This window comes from Suricata suricatta, chromosome 7, assembly GCF_006229205.1.
Source record: "Suricata suricatta isolate VVHF042 chromosome 7, meerkat_22Aug2017_6uvM2_HiC, whole genome shotgun sequence".
NCBI lineage: Eukaryota > Metazoa > Chordata > Mammalia > Carnivora > Herpestidae > Suricata > Suricata suricatta.
The window spans coordinates 104394242-104416147 of record NC_043706.1 but is presented as its reverse complement, the minus strand read 5'-3'; the positions used below and the strand labels follow the sequence as shown (position 1 = coordinate 104416147).

Sequence of the window (21906 nt, the reverse complement as noted above, 5' to 3'; positions counted from 1 at the left end):
GATATTTCATAATATTGAGTCTTCCAATCACTCCATTTCTTTAGGATTTATTTTCAAAAATAAATCTTAGTAGTTTTTATTGTTTTCTGCTCAGGCTTTCACACAACTTTTAACATATTTATTTCTAGGTATTTACTATTTTAATGCCACCTGGAATTTTTTTAAGTTTAATTTTGTTTGCTGCTGGTATGCAGAAATGCAAATTATTTATGCAAAGCAATCATTTATCCAGCAATCTACTCTATTTATGTATTCTTTTGGATTTCCTTTGATATGTATAAAACTGAAATTTCATTTTTAACTTTCCAATCTTCACACTTTTTATTTATTCTTACACCCTAGGTAGGACATGTAGTAAAACTTGCGAAAGCATCTAGTATAATGTTGAATAAAACATGGAAGAGTAGAGATCCTGTCTCCTAATTTTGTATATATGATGAAAAACATTGATTTATTTTTGAATATTAAACCATTCTTGAATTTCTGGAATAAATCCTACTTGGTTATAACATATTTTTCCTTCAATGACTATAGAACTTGGTTTGCTATTTTATTGCTTGTGATTTTGTGAAAGACTGGTCAAAGTTTTTCTTCCTTATAATGTGCTTTCTCAATTTTGTATTAAGATTATTCAGGATTAATTAAATAAGTGAAACTGTTTATCTGTTTTTTTTTTTTAAAGTTTATACAAAATTCAAATGGTCTTTCCCTGAAAATCTGGTGGAATTGCCTCTAAATCTCAGGCATTTTCTTTGTGAGAAAATTTTTAGTGACTGACTTTAACTAAAAAAATGTCTATAGGACTACTTAGGCTTTTTATTATTTCTTTTCTAAGTTGTTAGTTAAGTTACACATTTTTAAAGAAATAGATCCATTTAAACTTAAGTATTTAACTACATTAGCATAAAGTTAGTTTTGTTTTTAAAAATATCTGGGGTGGCTGGGTGACTCAGTTGGTTAAGCATTAGACTCGGCTTCAGCTCAGATCATGATCTCATGATCCAGGAGTTTGAGCCCTGGTCTGGGCCTTTGCTAACAGCACAGAGCCTTCTTGGAATTCTTTGTCTCCCCTCTTTCTTTGTCCCTTCTCTGCTTGCTCTCTCTCCCTCGAAATAAATGAATAAACATTAAAAAAATCTGGGGTGCCTGGGTGGCTCAGTCGGTTAAGCCTCCGACTTCAGCTCAGGTCAGATCTCATGTTCGTGAGTTCAAGCCCCACATCAGGCTCTGTGCTGACAGCTAGCTCAGAGCCTGGAGCCTGTTTCCGGTTCTGTGTCTCCTTCTCTCTCTGCCCCACCTCCTCTCATGATCTGTCTCTCTCTGTATTAAGAATAAATAAAACATTAAAAAAATTAAAAAAAGAATAAATAAAAAAAATAAAAGTTAAAAAAATCTATTTCTATAGACATGTCCCCTTTTACATTCAAATGTTATTTACTGGTGCCTTCTCTCTCTCTCCTTCTTTTTTCATGATATTTTACCAGATGTTTGGCTAGTGTATTACTATTTTCAAAGAACTACTTTTGATTTTGTTGAACATTTCCATTGCATCTTTATTTTCAAATTTTTTGTGTACTCTTAACTATATTCTTTTCTTCTGTTTTATTTGGGTTTACTCTATTTTTATTTCATTAAGCATTAAGTGAAGGATTTTATTCATTAGTTTTCAGAACTTATTTAAAATGTACATTTAAGGCTAAAATCTCTCCTTGTAAGGTCATCTGTCATTGTATCTTTAAGGATTTAGTATCTAAGTATTTATTATCATTTACCTCTATCGATTTAAAAATTTACATTATGATAGTTTGGTTACTGAGTTGTTTAAAAGTTTTTATGAAATTTCAAATATTTAGAGATTTTTGTTATTTTTTTATCTTTAAAATATTTTTGAGAGAGATAGAGAACAAGCAGGGGAGGGGCAGAGGGAGAGAGAATGCCAAACTGCCTCTGTTTTCCCAGCTCAGAGCCCAATATGGGACTCGAACCCATGAAGCATGAGACCATGACCTGAGCTGAAACCATGAGTGAGACTGCTTAACCGACTGAGTTAATGAGATGCCCCCAAATATACAGAGATTTTTAAAAACTCATTGTTTTGTTCTTAACTTCTACTTCAATTCTTATTAAAGAATGTGATTGGCATTTGTGTATGTGTATACAAAATTATACTTGTTAGGAGTTTACAAATGTATTTTTATTTTCCTTATATATTTTTTATGACAGTAGTGATTTAGAGCTATGTTGAAATCATCTTTCATGATGGTGGATTTGTTAATTTCCCCCTACAATTCAATTTTTGAATTATATATTTTGAGGGTATTTTATTTTATGCATGCATATTTAGAATAGTTTTATAGTGTCTTGGTGAATTAAATCTTCCAGAAGTATCATTTAGAGACTCTAATAAAGTTTTAATTAAAATCGGTTTGTGTGGGGGCCCTGGGTGGCTTAGTGAGTTAAGCATTGGAGTTAAGCTTAGGTCATGATCTTGAGGTTCAGGAGTTCGGCCTGCATTGGGCTCTGTGCTGGGAGCTCAGAGCCCAGAGCCTGCTTCAGATTCTGTGTCTCCCCCTCTCTCTGACCCTTCCCTACTCATGTTCTGTCTCTCTCTCTCAAAAGTAAACATTAAAAACCATAAAGTTGTTTTGTATAAAGTCAGTAGAGCAACATCATTTGGTTCCTTTGTTCCAGATACTTTCCCATTTTTTAACTTTCAACCTTTGCATATTATATATTTTAAAGGTATCTTTTGTAAATAGCATGTAGCCAGATTAGAAAAAATATTATAGTCTGACAGCCTGAGCTTTTAACTTTAAATCAATGTAAATTAATAATGATTATACATTTGCACATTTTTAAGTTTTTAAAAATTAATTTAAAATGTTTATTTTTGAGAGAGAGAGAGGGCAGGGGAGGGCCACAAAGAGGGGGAGACACAGAATCCTAAGAAGGCTCTAGGCTTTGAGCTGTCAGTACAGAGCGGACACAGAGCTCAAACTCACAAACCATGAGATCATGCCCTGAGGTGATGTCAGATGCCTAACTGACTGAGCCATTCAGGTGTCCCCAATTTTTTTTTTTTTTTTTAAATTTTAGCTAGTTAACAACAGTGCGATATTGGTTCCAGGAGTAGAATTCAGTGGCTGTTGGTGGGAATGCAAACTGATGCAGTCACTCTGGAGAACTGTATGAAGGTGCCTTAAAAAACTAAAAATAGAACTACTAAACATTGCACTATTAGGTATTTGCCCAAAGTATACAAAATGAAAATCCAATGAGGTACATGCACCCCAGTGTTTATAGCAACATTATCAATAGTGAAACTATGGAAAGAGCCCAAATGTATATCTTTTTGTTTTTTATCGATCTCATTCTTCCTATGTTTTTATAATTTCTTGCCTATTTGGAAATTAATATTTATATTTCTTTTAAGAACAGAACTATAACATTTTTGAAAAATGTGTAGTTTTTCCTTATCTTCTCCCAAATACTCATGAATTTATATTAAGTATGTTTTTCTTTCGGGCTCTGTCTCTCAGCATTGGGGTTAGTGGCTGTTCCTTACTTTTGGCATTCCTTTCTTATTTAGAATTCTCTTTGCTTCCTACTAGCCAATCCTTGGTACCCTAGTCCCCTATAATTAACAATTCTTTATCTTGTCCTATTGAAATTACTAAGTGGTTGGACTCTGAAGAATAATTCAATCCATGACAGGATGGAGTAAATTTAATGTGAGATGCAAGTGAATCTGAATGGTACAAATGGTTTAAGCTGCTAATGTCAGTATTCCACTCAGATCCCTAGTATTTTGTGGGTTTTCTTTTCCAACAGCCAATATGAGCAGCTCTTTTACAGAGAACAGCTATTAGATACTGAAGTCCACTGCCTACGGAGAGCCAGAAAACCTACAAATTTCCTCTTCTCTCGCTTCTTCCCCATAAACAATGTGAGTGTAAAATTCCGTTACTTAACCTTAAATCCAGAGAAGGAGAAGGTGTGGTACTCATAAAGGATCAGACTGAGGCTACAATGTCTATAGTACTTTGTCTGATACTATGTCCTTGTTACTTCCCCAACTGTTCCATCCATTTCTTCTGGTTTGCACAAGAATCTTCATCTCAGGTTCTGCTTCTGAGGAAGTTGATTTAAGACACTCAGTCCATCTGTTCGACTAGCTCTACTTCAGAGTGTATGATTTTCAGATTATAGTATTTCAGATAATTGTACTCAGTACAATTTAAGCCTGTATACTCCTATCCACTTGGAGACAGTGGCTTCTGTATATTGTGAAATGTATTGAGGAAGTGCAAAGGCCAGACTCTAATTTGTTGCCCGCCTAGTGAAATCAAGGATAAAGGAGTCAGAAACCTTAGGACAGAAGCACTACATTCCCCAAAACAATGGGTAATCTTTGCCATTTATCCTTCCATTAAGCATCTTCTTAGGCGAGGGCTTTTCTTTGGAATAAATGACATTGGCAGGAGGTTGTCCTTATAGTCTGGTAATCTAAAAGTCCCAGGCATTTACATATAGGGGGAAAGAGTACCCAGGCTGTCAATTCTAATGGTTGTTTTAATAAACATTTTAAGCAAGTAGAAGTTTTGCACAAGCCTTCATATTATTCATACAGACAGCTTCATCAACATGTGATCATTGTCTCTGAATTCTGTAGTGAGAATGTAGGTGTGATTTCAAACTGATAGTGGGGAGGGACAAAACTAAAGTTGAAAAGATGTTTCTCTAATCTACTTTCTCCTTGCATCACAAGCCAAACTGCTTCGGGCTACTCTGACCCTTGGAAGAGTTGAATCCATTTTCTCTCTAAAGAGTTTTCATGGATTCCATCACCGCCCCCCCCCCCCATTTCTAATTACCGTGTTTTCCTCTATGGTTTCTCTGTGGTTGATTTTTCCCAAAGGATCCAGCATTCAGTCCTCATTCTAAAAATTCTGGTAAGAACCAAAAACCTTGCTTTGGCACACATTTCATAAAGTAACGGGAACGTAAAAGCAACTTCCTAAGTAAAAATATTATCTATCACTCTGGAGAAAAGAAAAACAGATCCTCTATATGTCTCAAACCTTTGGTTCAGCTATTCATAACCTTTTATGAGATTTTTGTTTTTTCTTTTTTTTTCTCTCATCATAACTCATAGTTCTCGTCAAAAGGGAGGTTGGAGGCGTGGGGGAATGCAGAAGACTGCTCAGGTGAGTCGCATAGCCAGGGAGGAGGCAATGGGATCTCCCTGGGGTGTTTGAAGAGTGCTTTCTCTGCCTTGCTTGTTTCAGTTCCACAAGGAATAAAAAAGACGGCAGTAGGCTGGGAAGGACGTGAAACCCAAGCCAAGGTGCTTCCATCCAGGGCAGCGGGGCGCTCAGTCCTAGGAGAGAAGCATTCCTGTCTCCGAAGCGCGGGCGCGAGGGCTGCTGGGTACTGCGCAGGCTTCCTGGAGTCGCTCCCAGCCAGCCGCGCGAAGTGGGCTTGAAGCCGCCAGAAACTTCTCTGGAGGTAGTACTCCTCAGTTTCACTTTGCGGTTTGTGCAGAGGAAGAAATGGGGCTGTCTTATGAGCAAGGTTGCTGCTGCTGGCATAATTCCACACACCCCTCAAAAGGGGCGAAAGGACTAATGGATTCCTGGTTACCTCAGGACTCCGTTCTCACAGCTGTCCAGTGTTGATTTCAGCGGACATATTTTTTAATTGTTTTCTTGAAATTCTACTAGAGCAAGTTGAAATGTAATTAGCGTTCCAGCCTACCAGATTTATGCATCTGAGCCAGACATGTAGCTTAAAAAAAAAAAAAAGAAAAGAAAAGCTTTTGATTCTGAAGAGGTGTGTTTTGATTGCTTTTTTTTTTTAAACTGGATTTAAATAGAAGGCTTAGTAACAAACATTTGGTTTTGTACAGATTTCATCTCCATACCAGTGGAGAATCAGTGACTGACTTGTAAGCACAACAATTGATTTTCAGACGTCTTCAGCTCTGGAATAACTTCGAGTGTATGTCAAACTGGCATTCCCTGTGTTCCTATCAAGTCCTGAATTAGCTGTCTGAAAGTCAAGGCCTGCTCTCGTCAGAATCCTCGGGTGAGCCCTCACTTCCTCTGGTTGGCAAGGTGGATCCTGTTCAGCTCCTGGTACAGTCTTTAGAAAAGAGCAAATGTTGAGCAAACAAATTGGCAATACTGTACAGACTCTACAGAGATAACTGGCAGATACGTCGTTGGGAGAAAGTCAAGAGTGCCATGATCAATTCCTTAAGAAGACATACTCATTTTTCTCTTCCAAATGCAGAAGAAACCTATCCAGCCGGTAAGAATCCCTGATTTTTTTTTTCCTTTCTAAGGTAAGAGTTGTGTAAATATAAATAATCCAAAAGTAATTGAACAAAAAAAAAAATTGAGGGGGTAAAAAGTCGCAGCAATCTTAAATCAGCTGGTCAGCCCTGTGCTGTTTTATGAGTATCTAGGCTATTCTTTCTGGCCTTTTTAGTAGCCTATGCTTTTATAGGAAATAGATAACAAAAAATATAGTAAATGTCTCTTGCACATATTTGCTCTAGATATGCCATGAATATTTAAACAAACTCAAATTTTAATTGGAGCAACAAGAAAAATCTAATACAGTTTTGCACTGAGAATAGTGTGCTTCATTTGATTTTTCTATTCAGAATGAATACAGACTCCTTTCATCTTGTATTCCACCCATTAGTAATAATAGTAGCAATAAAAGGTTAATCACTTCCTACTGAGAATGGAAATTATATGTGAGAAAAAAGCTGTATAGTTAATAGGAATCTTTTACAGAACAAAGACCAAGATTGCTTCTTTAATTTACTAATTCTTTTCTTCATATCTATCTCATTCTTTTACTTGAGCATGCTGGGATTTTTTTTTAAGATACGGTTTTTGATATATTGGTGAAATGTCCACTCCTTTACACTGTACCTGGTGTCCAAACACATCATATAGAATTTAATCAATGATAAATACATAAGAGAATGTTTAGCTGTGCATATTCTATAATATTTAGACTTTAGTTTGAAGAGGAAAAACCCTTATATAGGCTTAGTGTTACACTTTGCCAAATAATAATAAGAAGCAGAAGAATAAACAGAAGAATAAGAATGAAACTTACACTTAGTTATTGTAAATATCACAGAATGATAGCAAGTGAATGCTTATTTTGAACAAAACAGCTATGAAAGTTACTCTTATAATCATTGGATAAATTTGAGGACTAGTTGTTAGATAATATTAGTGGCTTATTAATTGTTTGAGTTCAGATAAAACTGATTTTATATAAGAAAATATCCTTATATTTTAGAAGTATATAATGAAATGTTTAGGGGTAAAATGTCATGATATATGCAATTTATTTTAAGCATTTAGCAAAAAATACATGAATATAGAAACAGTTAAATCTAAGTAATATATACTCTCCTCTATTTTTCTCTATGTTTGAAAATTTTCATAATAAAAATTACAAAGACAAGACCAAAGAAAAAGGAGGAAGGAAGGAAGAACACTAGCATTGCATAATTGACAAAACAAAACAATGAATATAGAATCAAGAAGCCAAGATTAGGAGTCATAGCGTATATTATGTATGTAAGTAGGTAAGCCATGTAATTGCTCTGCTTGCCCACACTTCATATTGTCAGTCTTTTAAATTTTAATCACCAGGTGGATATATAGTAGTATTTCATTGTGGATTATTCTCATTAAAAAAAAACAGAAAAGTAGTCAGGCACAAAGATGTCTTTATTCTGTGGTTCTATCTATATAAAGTGTGAGAACAGGCAAAACTAATCAGTGATAAAAAGAATACTGTAAAGCTTATGGGATTCTGAAAATGTTTTATATTTTGAGCTTGGTGTGATTATTCAGGGACATATATATGTAAAAAGCCCTCATATGTACACTTAGGGTGAGAGGTCTTTATGCACTTTCATGTATCTTTGCTATCCTTCAAATAAATAGAAAAAATAAAGTACACTATTAATATCCAAATGCCAGGAGAGAGGAGTAAATAAGATAATATACAGTTGTTTACTAAATTATGAAACTCTATACAAATTTCACGTTTTTATTTACTAAGCTAAATTCTAAAATTTTTTGCTAAAAGTAAGTTTAAGTTGTGATCATTATTATTTTATTAAGTTTGACCCACATATTTTTGAAATCCAATCCATTTTGCTCTAAGCCTTGTCACAACCTTATTTTTTTCTTTTTAAATTTATCAACAGATAAATTTTAATTTAAATCCAAGTTAGTTAACATGTAACATAGTAATGATTTCAGGAATAGAATTTAATAATTCTTGACTTACATATAACACCCAGTGCTCACCCCCAAAAGTGCCTTAATGCCCATGACCCATTTAGCCCATCCACCCACTGAACACCCCCCAGCAACCCTCAGTTTGTTCTCTGTATTTGAGAGTCTCTTCTGGTTTGTCTCCCTCTCTGTTTTAATCTTATTTGTCCTTCCCTTTCCCTGTGTTCATCTGTTTTGTTTCTTAAATTCCACACATGAGTGAAATCATATGATATTTATCCTTCTCTGACTGACTGACTTCGCTTAGCATAATACACTCTAGTTCCATCCATGTTGCTGCAAATGGCAAGATTTTATTCTTTTTGATTGCTGAGCAATATTCCATTGTGTGTGTGTGTGTGTGTGTGTGTGTGTGTGTGTGTGTGTATGTATACCACATCTTCTTTATTCATTCATCAGTTGATGGACATTTGAGCTCTTTCCATTATTTGGCTATCGTCTATAATGCTGCTGTAAACATTGGGATGCATGTGCCCCTTCGAATCAGCAATCCTGTATTCTCTGGATAAATATCTAGTAGTGCAATTGCTGGGTCATAGGATAGTTCTACTATTAATTTTTGAAGAACCTCCATATTGTTTTCCGGAGTGGTTGTACAAGTTTGCATTTCCACTAGCAGCGCCAAAAGTGTTCCTCTTTCTCTGTATCCTCACCAACATCTGTTGTTACCTAAGTTGTTCATTTTAGCCATTCTGACAGGTGTGAGGCAGTATCTCATTGTGGTTTTGAATTGCATTTCCCTGATGATGAGTCATGTTGAACATCTTTTCATGTGTCTGTTAGCCATCTGTATGTCTTCTTGGAAAAGTGTCTATTCAGCCACAGCCTTATTCTTAAATTATCATTTTGCTATTCCATTGGTATTGGAAAAATTGTATATTTCTATTTACTTGTCAGATATTTAGGCACAGTTATGTGCCTAATATATGCCAAACACTTTGCTAGTTATTGGTAATACAAAATTAAATGAGATGTTTTCTCTTTTCTTTATGTGTTCACATTTTAGTCAATAACTCAGTTGCAGTAGAATTACTTGATTGCCACTGGATCCTCTATTTTTTTTTAATGAATAAAGCCGAAAGATTATCATATATCAAAAACAAAATAAACCAAATATAATTCTCATTTACAAGTGAACTAAAGAATTAAATACATTTACTTTCATTGTGTCTGCTGAGCTTCTAAAAGTTAAAGGTATTTTATCTTGAATATATTTTTAAAATAAATTAAAATTCTGAATTTCTAATTATTTATAAATATATTAAACATAATCATTTAGAAACATTTTGAAACTGCAAATTACTATTGAGATGATTTTTTAACAAGCTTAAACTTCCTTGGAAATGTATAAGTTGTAAGCCAATCATTTTATAAGCTAAGTATTTAAAATTCCCTGCTCTATACAGTGTATTCTCCTGCTTAATCTTCCATTTCCTCTGTAGTAATCACTCAGTGAATAAAATATTCTTTTATGCCTCTAATATTCTCAGACAGACATATGAACTTCTTTGTCAAGGTTTAAAGCTAGCTTTTAAATAGGAAATTTTAGTGTTCAGACCTTTAGATGTTACGCATCAAGAATATTTGAATATAAGTACTCTCCTCCCATGATTCCTGTCTTTCAAAACATTAAGTACAAATTGGTCTTTAAATAGTGGGCAGGTGACACAATATGCTGAGCAACATGTAATCATTTGAATGCAAGATTTGAAAATCTTAAAATCACTCTGAAACCTCTGGAGACCTTATAACTCAAGCACAGAGAGCCCCATTCTGAAAGGTAATATATCTTTTTAAACACCCAGGTTTTCTGTTCTTATCTTCCAAGGTTTCATTTCATACAAAAAAAAAATGTTAGTCGACATTATAAAAAGATGCTGGAAAGCACTCATCCAACTCATGAAAAATTCAGCATAAGGTTTAAGCAAAACAGCAAAATCACTTATTAGGAAAACTGCATAGTCTGGTAGATGACCATGATTATCAGGTAAATTATTCATTTTTCTTCACAAAGCAATCACCCGCCGAAGACTCCCTCATTCTTCACAGGTTGTCAGGGAATACAGAATGCAAAGTGAGGATGTGGTATGAGTTAGCATTGCCATGTACGTTGCAGAGAAATTCTAGAGTACCCCAACACTATCAGAGTGCATTCAGAAGTCCAAATGAAGCCAGGGTAAAATGAAGCCTGGGATCACAAATTTGTGAAGGATCCTCTGTCAAATTAGCATGTCAGTGCTACAGGGAAAGACCAAACCCATGTAGAGTCATCAGAGCCCAGAAATTTTTTTCTAGTAGCTAAAATTTAGCTGCATTATGGATGTAAACAAAAATTCATGACAATTCTATTTTCAGAATTCTCAATAACAAAAATAATTATAAACCCAAAGCAGCACTGAGTGGTTTGCATGTTAAAATATTTATGTTAGAAACTACTTTAAAATAATCATTATTCCGTCAATTAGATAATACTATATATACATTATTTTATTCTCTGTAAGCATCAGAAAATTCTGAATGTTACATATGAATTAGATGGTGCAACATTTAACTTGCTAAGTAAAGATATTGATTTCAGTGTGTGCTTTGTGGAAATTGAAAAAAATTACCTTATAGTTATATCTAGTACAATTGTTCAAGAGAAATTATTTTCCCTTTGAGCCAATTGCATGCTTTTTAAATTCAGACCAATCAATCAATATTTATGGCCTCTGTTGTCCAGTTGTATATGAAGTTCGTGTTGGGGATAAATTGTAGTCAGAACGCTTCTGTTCTCCCATGTCTGCAAATTGTCCTGGAAGATACAATAAGATAGATGTCACCTATTTTAACCCAAAACTCAGGGTCTTGCCTTGTGGTTAGGAAGTAATGTTTCCATAGCTTATCATCCATGATTCAAATCTATTTTCTTTCAGGGTTTACCTGTACCACAGAGTTGTTATGGGGTTTAATGTTAGGACACTGAAAAATACTAGCTTATTCTTCAACATAGGGCTCGACTCTTACCACATATTTGGAATTGGGTCATATTCAGAAATAAAGATATATCCCCTTCATACATAATCCACTTTCCAATAGGTTTTACTACTGCAGAGATCCAAGGAGAGATTAGGTAGGAAATATGTGTTTATATAAAAAGTAAATTTGGAAATCTAGTCCCATCTCAATAAAAAGTAACTCCTTTAGGGGAAACTGTGGAGTAATCACTGCTCCAGTTTACCGAAGATTAAATAGCAAAACCACTACAAAGTAATATTCAGTGTCAAGGAAGCTGAACTTCTAGTTCAGTTTGTTCCCCCTGGTGAAATCATAGAGGCAGTCAAACTGGCAAGTCCAAGGGGCATGAGGAGTGAGCCTGGTCTGTGTTCCCACCTTGATATTTGATTGCAGTAAAAACGCCAGGTGAAAATTTGGTCTAGAATAAGTTCACTATAAAGCATCCACTTGTTATAAATGAGTGCTTATAGTCAAAAAGACAAAGAACAATGTTAAACTGTGAAATCTAGACTGAAATTTCTCTTTCTGTTTATCTTTCACTTCCTGCTTTGCACTCATTAAGTACACAGTAAATGGCCTTTTCTTCTCAATGATTATTTTGCATGTAATTAGCCTTTTAAAAGTTTTAGATTCTTTTAAAATGATGTGTGTGAGGTGTACATTTATTTACACTCTTTGCAGTTAAAAGTGCCCAAAACTAGATGTATATTAACATTTAAGAATTGAGCAGTGAGTTCAGGGACGCCTGAAGTCAGCAGAGAAAGAGCTTTTGGAGGTTGCAAAACAAGGTGGGGATTAGCATGAGGTCATGCACCCCAGACCAGTCACACTAGGCCATACTGCCAAGGCTGAAATTAATTATGAGGGCATAATGAGTAGGAAGAAAGTTTTGAGAATGAGTAGGTTAAAGCAGAGGCAAAAACACAAACTAGCCTTGGGTATGTTGCTGACACTGGTTAACCCAATGCTTCATAGATGTTTTCTCCATTTTGTCAGGTTCCATTCCATTAATTAATATGTTCCACTTACTCTCTTGGGAAGGTTTCCTTCTCTGGGTTATTTTAGAAATTCTACTAGGTAGTATTAGGTTCTATATCACTGAAAGACTCTTCGTCTTCCCTCCGTTTCTAAATTACTATGACTCAGATACAGGCCACTGAGTGGTACCTCAGTGTATATAACTCTTGTCTTTAGGTTGCTCATAGACAAATGTGCAGATTAGACAAATGATAAAAATATTTTTATTTTTCCCCATATTTACTAAGGGTTTGATAATCTAGTTAAGTTCTGAAAAAAAAAAAAAAAAGTTAAGTCACCTATACGCTTAGCTTGCCATAACAAAATGCCATAGACTGGATGCCTTAAACAAAAGAAATTTATTTTCTCACAGTTCTGGAAGCTGGAAATCTTAGATCAGGGTCAGAATGGTCAAGTTCCAATAAGGGCCCTTTTTCTGGCTAATAGATGAGAGAACTATGTTGTTTCTTCCTCTTGTTATAAGAGTATCAGTTTTACTGCAGTGGGGCTCCACTCTTAAGACCTCATTTAACCTTAGTCACCTCCTTAATGGCCCGTCTTAGATATAGTTACACGGGGGTGGTTAGGGCTTCAACGGATGAAATTTGGGGGATATACTTCAATTCATAGCATACCTCAGTGATAATCTCCTTCAGTGATACCTTCTTTCTCCCACTTTCAACCCACCTAAGCTGTCTTCATCCTAGATCTACTTCTGATCAATTATTTAACATTTAAAAATTCTCTATTCAAAAGATGTTCTGTTCTCTCTTTGCTTACTTCTTAGCTCATAGAATTTGATAGATCACTAATATAGCATTTTGATGTATAATTACCTATTTAATCTTCCCTATGAGTGCCTCAAGGACAGTGTCTCAGTTATCTATTTTTGTGTAACAAAGCACACCAAAATTTAATGACTTAAAATGAAGATCACCATTTTATTACCTTTCATTGTTTTTGTGGGTCAGGAATTTGGAGAGCACTTGACGTTTGGTTGTGACTCAAAGTCTCTATATTAGTATGTTCAGACCACCATAACAAGAAGTTCAAGGTCAAGGTGCCCTCAGAATTGGCTTCTTGTGAGGTCTATCTTCCTGGCTTGCAGTCAGCTGATTCTCACTGTGTTCTCACATTGCCTTTCCTCTGTGCAGAGGTGAAAAGAGAGAGATCTCTGGTATCTCTTCCTTGTTTTATAAGGATACCAGTTCATTGGATTAAGCCCCACCTTTATGACCTCATTAAACTTATTTACCTCTTAAAGGCCGTATCTCCATATACAATCACTCTAGGAGGTAGGACTTCAACAAGTGAATTTTGTGTGGGTCATAATTCAGTCCATAACGGTCTCTCACATGGTTTAGTCAATCAGTGGGTGGAAGTGAAACACAGGGGACTGGAGAATCTGTTTGGGTCTCTCTCTCTTTTGCTCGCTTTCTTTCTGTGTATATTCTTAGGATCTATGTAGTCTGTGCGTGTGAATTAGTTTTCCTTTTTTGGTTTTTATTTTAATTCCAGTTAGTTCAAAATGCAGTGATAATATTAGTTTCAGGTGTACAATATAGTGATTAAACAATTCCATACATTACTTGCTGCTCATCATAACAAATGTGCTCTTTAACCCTCAATACCTTTATTCCATCCTCCCAACCCGCCCCTCTGTTAGTTATCACTTTGTTCTGTACAGTTATGGATCTGTTTCTTGGTTTGGCTCCCTCTCTCTTTTCCCCCCTTTGTTTTTTTTTTCTTAAGTTCCACATATGGATGAAGTCATAGGGTATTCCCCTTTGTCTGACTAACTTATTTTGCTTAGCGTTATACTCTGTAGCTTCATACATGTCGTTGGATATGGCAAGACTGGCAAGATTTCATTATTACTTATGGATGAATATTATTCCATTGTATATGTGTGTGTGTGTGTGTGTGTGTGTGTGTGTGTGTATAAACCAACTCTTTATCTATTGATCAATTGCTGGACATGAGCTGCTTCTGTATGTTTGTTATTGTAAATAATGCTGCTATAAACATTGGGTGCATGTATCACTTTGAATTAGTGTTTTTGTACTCTTTGGGTAAATAGCCAGGAATGTGAGTACTGGATCATAGAGTAGTTCTATTTTTAACTTTTTGAGGAAGCTCTCTAAGTTCCTCTATAAGGAATTCTGTACTGTTTTGGCTGCACCAGTTTGCATTCCCAACAAGAGTGCAAGAAGGTTTCCCTTTCTCCACATCCATGCCAATACCTGTTGTTTTCCGTGTTGTAAACTTTAGTCATTCTGACGGGTGTGAGGTGATAGTTTATTGCAGTTTTGATTTGCATTTTCTTGATGATGATGAGTGATGTTGAGTATCTTTTCATGTCTATTCATGTCTTCTGCCTATTTTTAATTGGGTTATTTGTTTTTTGGTTGTTGAATTTTAAATGTTCTTTATATATTTTGAAAACGAACCCTTTATCTGATATGTCATTTTCAAATATCTTCTCACATTCTATAGGATGCCTTTTAGTTTTGTTGATTATTTCCTTTGCTGTGAAGAAGCTTTTATTTTGATGTATCCCAGTGGTTTATTTTTGCTTTTGTTTCCCTAGCCTGAGAGAACATACCTAGAGAAAAATTTATTATGGCTGATGTACTGTTTTGGCTGCACCAGTTTGCATTCCCACCAAGAGTGCAAGACTCTGACTCTGAAGTCAGAGACTTAACCAACTGAGCCACCCAGGTGCCCCTGTTATGGGTATTTTGATAGTGATTGTATTAAATGTGTAGATTGCTTTATGCAGTATAGACATTTTAAGAAGATTTGTTCTTCCAGTCCATGAGCATGGAATGTCTTTCCATTTCTTTGTGTCACCTTCAATTTCTTTCATCATTGTTTTATAGTTTTTAGAATATAAGTCATTCATCCCTTTGCTTAGGTTTATTCCTAGATGTGTTACTATTTTTAGTATAATTGTAAATGGGATTGTTTTCCTAATTTTCTTTTTGCTGCTTCATTATTAGTGTATAGGAATGCAACACATTTCTGCAGATTGATTTTGTATCCTGTGACTTTATTGAATTCATTTATCAGTTCTCCCAATTTTTTGTTGGAGTTCTCAGGTTTTCTATATACAGTATTATGTCATTTGCAAATAGTGAAAGGTTTATATTTTCCTTACTAATTTGGATGCCTTTTATTTGTTACTGCTGTCCGATTGCTGTGGCTAGAACTTCCAGGACTATTTTGAATGAAACTAGTGAGAGTGGACATTATTTTCTTGTTTCTGACGTTAGGCAAAAAAGTCTCAGTTTTTTCCCCATTGAGGGTGATGTTGGTTGGGTTTTTTCATGTATGACCTGTATTTGCTACAGCATGTTCCCTCTAAACCTATTTTGTTGAGGGTTTTTGTTATTGAGAGTTTTTTATCTTGAATGGATGTTGTATATTGTGAAATGCTTTTTCTTACTATTGAAATGATCCTATGATTCTTACAGTTTCTCTTATTGATGTAATGTATTGTGTTGATTGGTTTGTGAATATTGAACCACCTTTGCAACCCATGAATATGATTTTTTAAATGTTTGTTGGATTTGGTTTGCTAGTATTTTGTTGAAGGTTTTTGCATCTATGTTCATCAGAGATATCGGCCTGTAGTTCTATTTTTTGGTGACATCATTACCTGGTATTGTTATGAGGGTAATACTGGCCCCCTGGAATGAATTTGGAAGTTTTCATTTCTGTTCTATTTTTTGGAATAGTTTGAACAGAACAGGTATTAATTATTCTTTAAATGTTTGGTAGAATTCACCTGTGCATCTGGGCCTGGACTTTTGTTTGTTGGGGATTTTTTGATTACCAATTCAATTTCTTTGCTGGTAATCATTCTGTTCATATTTTCTATTTCTTCTTTCTATTTCAGTTTTTGTAAGTTATATATTTCTAGAAATTTATCCATTTTTTCTAGGTTTCTAATTTGTTGGCATATAGTTTTTCATAATATTCTCTTACAATTACATTTCTATGGTGTTTGTTATTACTTTTCCTCTTTTGTATGTGATTTTATTTATTTGGGTTTCTTCTCTTTTTTTTCTTGACAAATCTAGCTAGAGCATTATCAGTTTTATTGACTTTTTTTTTTTTTTTAAAGAACCAGCTCCTGGTTTCATTGGTCAGTTCTATTATTTTTTAAATTTAATATATATATATTTTTAGATTCTATATCATTTATGTCTACTCTGATCCTTATTATTTCCTTCCTTTTGCTGGTTTTAGATTTTATTTGTTCTTTTTATAGCTCCTTTAGGTTTAATGTTTGGTTGTTTGTTTGAGATTTTCTTGCTTCTTGAGGTAGGCCTGTATTGCTCTAAATTTCCCTTTTATAACTGCTTTTGCTGCATCCCAAAAGTTTTGAACCATTGTCTTCTCATTTTCATTTGTTTCCATTTAATTTTTAATTTTGTTATGATTCTCTGGTTGACTCATTCTTGGTTTAGTAGTGTGTTATTTAACCTCCCATATATTTGTGGGGTTTCCAGAATTTTTCTTGTGGTTGACTTCTAGTTTCGTAGTGTAGTGTTCAGAAAAGATGCATGGTATAATTTTGATCTTTCTGAATTTGTTGAGGCTTGTTTTATGGCCTAATATGTGATCTGTCATTCCATATGCACTTGAAAAGAATGCATATTCTGCTGTTTGGGGATGGAATCCTCAGAATACATGTTAAGTCCAACTGTTTCAGTGTGTCATTTAAAACAGTTGTCTCCATGTTGATTTTTCTCTTTATATGATCTGTCTATTGACATAAGTGGAGTGTTAAAGTTCCTTACTATTATTGTATTACTATCAATTAGTTCCTTTATGTTTGTTATTAACTATTTTATGCATTTGTGTGCTTTCATGTTGGGTGCATAAATATTCACAATTGTTATATCTTCTTGTTGGATTATGTCCTTTATTATTGTATAATGTCTTTCTTTGTTTCTTCTTATAGTCCTTCTTTTAAAGTTTATTTTGTCCAGCATAAGTATTGCTACTTTGACTTTCTTTTGACATCCATTTTCATAATAAATGTTTCTCTATCCCCTTTCAATCTACACTTGTTTTAAGATCTATTCAAATTTTTTTTAATGTTTTATTTATTTTTGATACAGAGAGAGACAGAGCATGAGAGGGGGAGGGGCAGAGAGAGAAGGAGACACAGAACCGGAATCAGGCTCCAGGCTCTGAGCTGGCTGCCAGAACAGAGCCCGACATGGGACTCAAACCCACGAATGTGAGATCTGACCTGAGCCGAAGCCGGAGGCTTAACCGACTGAGCCACCCAGGCGCCCAAGATCTAAAATGAGTCTCTTATAAGCAGCTTATAAATGAGTCTTATTTTTTTCTTTTTCCATTCTTTCACCCTATGTCTTTTAATAGTAGTGTTTAGTTCATTAACATTCAGTAATTATTGACAGATATGGGTATTGCTATTTCATTACCTGTTTTATGGTTGTTTCTGAAGATTTTGTTTGATTCTTTCTTGTATTTCACTCTTTCATGGTTTGCTCATTGTCTTCAATGATATATTTTGGATTTCTTTCTCTTTAGTCTTTGCAAGTTTACTAGGAATTTTTTATTTGTGGTTATCATTAGATTTGTGTATAACATCTTTTGCATGTAGCAGTCTATATTAAGTTGATAGTCATTTGATTTTGAACCCATTCTTTACTCATCTGTTTCCCATGTTTTAGGTATATGTTGTCATCTTTTACATCCTCATATTTTATGATTTACTTGATTGATATTTTACAAAATTTTTCATTTTGACTTCTTTTGTGTTTCCTACCTTTATACCTCCCTTTTTTCCCCTCTCCATTCAAAGAGTCCCCTTTATTTTCTTTCAGGGCTGGTTTATTGGTCATGAACTCCTCTAGTTTTTGTTTGGGAAACTCTTTAATTCTCTTTCTATTCTGAATGAATGCCTTGCTGGCTAGAGTATTCTTGGCTGCAGATTTTTACTATTCAGCACTTTCAATATATTGTGCCATTCATTTATGGCTTGGTAAGTTTCTGCTGAAAAATCTCCTGATAGCCTTATGTGGTTTTTCTCGTATATAAATGTCTTTTTTTTTTTTTTTTTGGTCTTGCTGCTCTTTTAGAAAAAAATGTTTTTATTTTTATTTTAGAGAAAGAGAGAAGGAGGGGTGGAGGGAGACTGTCTCCCACCATGGGGCTCCATGACTGAGCCACCCAGGTGCCTCTGTCTTTCTGCTTTTAATATTTTTCTTTATCACTATATTTTGCCATTTTAATTATAATATGTCTGGGTGTGGATATGCTTTTGTTGATTTTTGTTAGAGGTTCTGTGTGCCTCCTGGATTTGATATCTGTTCCCTTCCCCAGAATAGGGACATTTTCGGCTCTTAAGTCTTCCAGTAAATTCTCTGCCTTTTTTTCCCACTCACTTCTTCTTCTGGGACTCCTATGTGAGTGTTACTACATTAGCTCCCTAAGTCTATTTCATTTTGCAACACTGTCTTCCCTCTTTTTTGTTCATGTTGATTACTTTCCATTACTCTGTCTTCTAGGCCACCGATTTGTTCCTCTGCTTCTTCCAGCCTGCTGTTCATTTCATCTGTTGTATTTCTGATTTCATTTAGTGAGCCCTTTATCTCTGATATGTTATTCTTTATCCTTATAATAATGATCTCACTGATATCTTCTACTCTTTTCTTAAATACTGTATCTTTATGATTACTTTAAATTCTCTATCAGGCATGTTATCTATGTCTATTACACTTAGATCCTTGGCTGTGGCCTTGCCTTGTTCTTTCATCTGGGGCAAATTCCTCTGTCTTCTCCTTTTATCTAAATATCTGTGCCTGCTTTTGTGTTCCGAAAGTTATCTACAATCCCTGTTCTTAAGCATAATGTCCTTATGAAGAAGAGGTCCTATAGTGTCTGGTAGTGTAGTGCCTCCTGTTCCCCAGAGCCCAGGGCCTGGTGCTTCAGGGATTATCGTCAATATGTGCTATATGTGCTCTGCTGTTTGTTCTGGCTGCTTTATCCTTCAGGCCAGTTGTCTACAGAGGTTCTCTTTGCCTGTTGTGGGCACTGTTTGGTCCCTGGCCTGAATGTGGTGAGTTTTAATTAGGTATGGCTTTGGTCTCCTTATGAAATGAGACCTGTCACCCCCACTGCTACAAACAAGGCCCTGCAAAACTCTTGGGTTGGAAGACATTGTATGGGCAGGGTTTTGGGCTGGTCTTCTGTGGAAGGGGCCCAGTATACTGGGACTGAGGCAAGCATTGCTGAGAGGAGCATTTCCCTTGGAGATCAACGGGGACAAGGCATGGTGTAAGCAAGTATGGTAGCAAGTGAATGGTGCTGTACTGGTTCCTGCAAGTGGCCCTGTGCTTATGCTGAAGAGTGGGGAGAAGAAATGGCACCTGCCAGTTCATTTGTTCCTGGAGGAGTCTTTGTGAATGCTACCTCTCTAGGATACCCTCTAAGATGAGCAAATAACCTCTCCACTGTGCTCCCCAGGTGTTCTTCAGATTGTTATTTCTATAGTGTATGTATGGGGCTCTTTGCCATGCTTTCTCTCCAAGAGCAGCCCAAAGGCTTTTAGGCTCTCCTTGAACCAAATCTGCTGACCTTAAACCAGGTTTTAAGTCACACTGGTTGCAAGAACTCATGAAATTCGACTCCTTTCACTTTCCAAGTCAATTGCTATGGGGGTTCATTTTCCCTGTGCACTTCCCTGCAACCATGGTGGCAACCTGCAACTGTGGCAGCCACAATCTGTCTCCCAAACCACTTTTCCACATTTTCTCCCATCTTCAATATGGCTTTTCTCTACCTTTTGTTGTAGAGTTTGTTCAGCAATGCTTCAGGTCAATTTCTGGGATATTTAGGATGATTTGGTGGTTATCTAATTGTATTTATGGGGAGTCTAGAGTCCCCCTACTCTGCTGCCATCTTTCTTTCCATGTGAATTAGTTTTGGTTTAGCACGGAAATCTTAGAGTTGTTGGACTGCTTACATGGCATCTGGCTTTCCATAAAACCAGTGTCCCAAGATAGCAAGGCAGAAGAATGTAGCATTGTTATGGTCTGGCCTTGAAAATCACAGTATATTACCTGTGACATACTATATTCGTTGAGGCAGGCATCCAGATTCAAGAGGAGGAGACATAGATTCTGCCTCCGAATAGGGGGAATATCAAAATTATATAGTAAAAGAGCATGAAGGTTAGAAGGTATTGTTACTCATATTTTTGGAAAATCTGACTTACTATAGGCTTTATATGTTTCTACAAGCTTTATATGACTCAAGTTTTACATAGTGCTCAATATGAGAAGATGTTCAATGAGTTATTTTTGTGTCATCCTTGCACAAGGGGTCATGCTAATCTTTTCTGTATCATTTCAAATTTAGCATATATGCTGCTGAAGCATGCACCCAATAAGTAGTTTTCAAAAAAAAAAAAGGTTTATTGCTTTTTGTTCATGTTCTTTTCTGTTTGAACATTCTGGGGTCAGCCTTTTTAATTTTTAACTCATTGTTTATAATTGTAATTGAAAATGTGGGTTAAACTTAGATACAATAAACAATAGCAGGATTCATAAAGAATATCTAAACATATTTCCATGACAAGTGTATTCCAAAATGAACCTAGAATGCCATTTTACTTGACATTGGCTAATTGACAATGGTATGTTTTTTCACTTTTGATCTCTGTTAGGACCTGTCTGTTTTAAAATAGAAATACAAACATACACACACACACACACACACACACACACACATACACACACATACACATACACACACATGCATATATGGGAGGGGGAGGAGAGAGAGAGAGAGAGAGAGAGAGAGAGAGAGAGAGAGAGAGAGAAATTACAAGGATTTGGTTGACATGATTATGAGGGGCGGCACGTCCAAAATATGCAAGGTTGGACAGCAGGCTAGAGATCCAGGGAAGATTTGATGCTGCAACTTGAGTCCAAAGGCAGCATGATGACAATGATGACAGTATTCCCTTTTCTTTGGGCTAGGTCATTAGTTTTCTTAATTCTTTCAATGTATTGAATGGGACCCACCCACATTATGAAGGTAATTGGCTTTCTCAAAATGTACTTAAATATTTATTTTTCTAGAATTATTTTTTAATAGTTTATTATCAAATTGGTTTCCATATAACACCGAGTGCTTTTCCCCACAAGTGCCCTCCTCCATTACCACCGCCTCTTCCCCCCACCCCCTTCAATTCTCAGTTCACTTTCAGTATTCAATAGCCTCTCAGGTTTTGCGTCCCTCTCTCTCCCCACCTCTCTTTCCCACTTCCCCTCTCCATGGTCCTCCATTAGGTTTCTCTTATTTTGCTGTTAGTCCTATGAGTGCAAACATATGGTATCTGTCCTTCTCTGCCTGGCTTATTTTGCTTAGCATGACACCCTTGAGGTCCATCCACTTTGCTACAAATGGCCATATTTCATTCTTATTGCCATGTAATACTCCATTGTGTGTGTGTGTGTGTGTGTGTATATATATATATATATATATATATATATATATATATATA

The 21906-nt window shown here is 35.5% G+C and overlaps 1 pseudogene; it reads right to left on the bottom strand.

The window, feature by feature from the left end:
* Window positions 1-20676: 20676 nt before the first annotated feature.
* Window positions 20677-20776, bottom strand: LOC115297273 (annotated as a pseudogene).
* Window positions 20777-21906: the final 1130 nt, after the last annotated feature.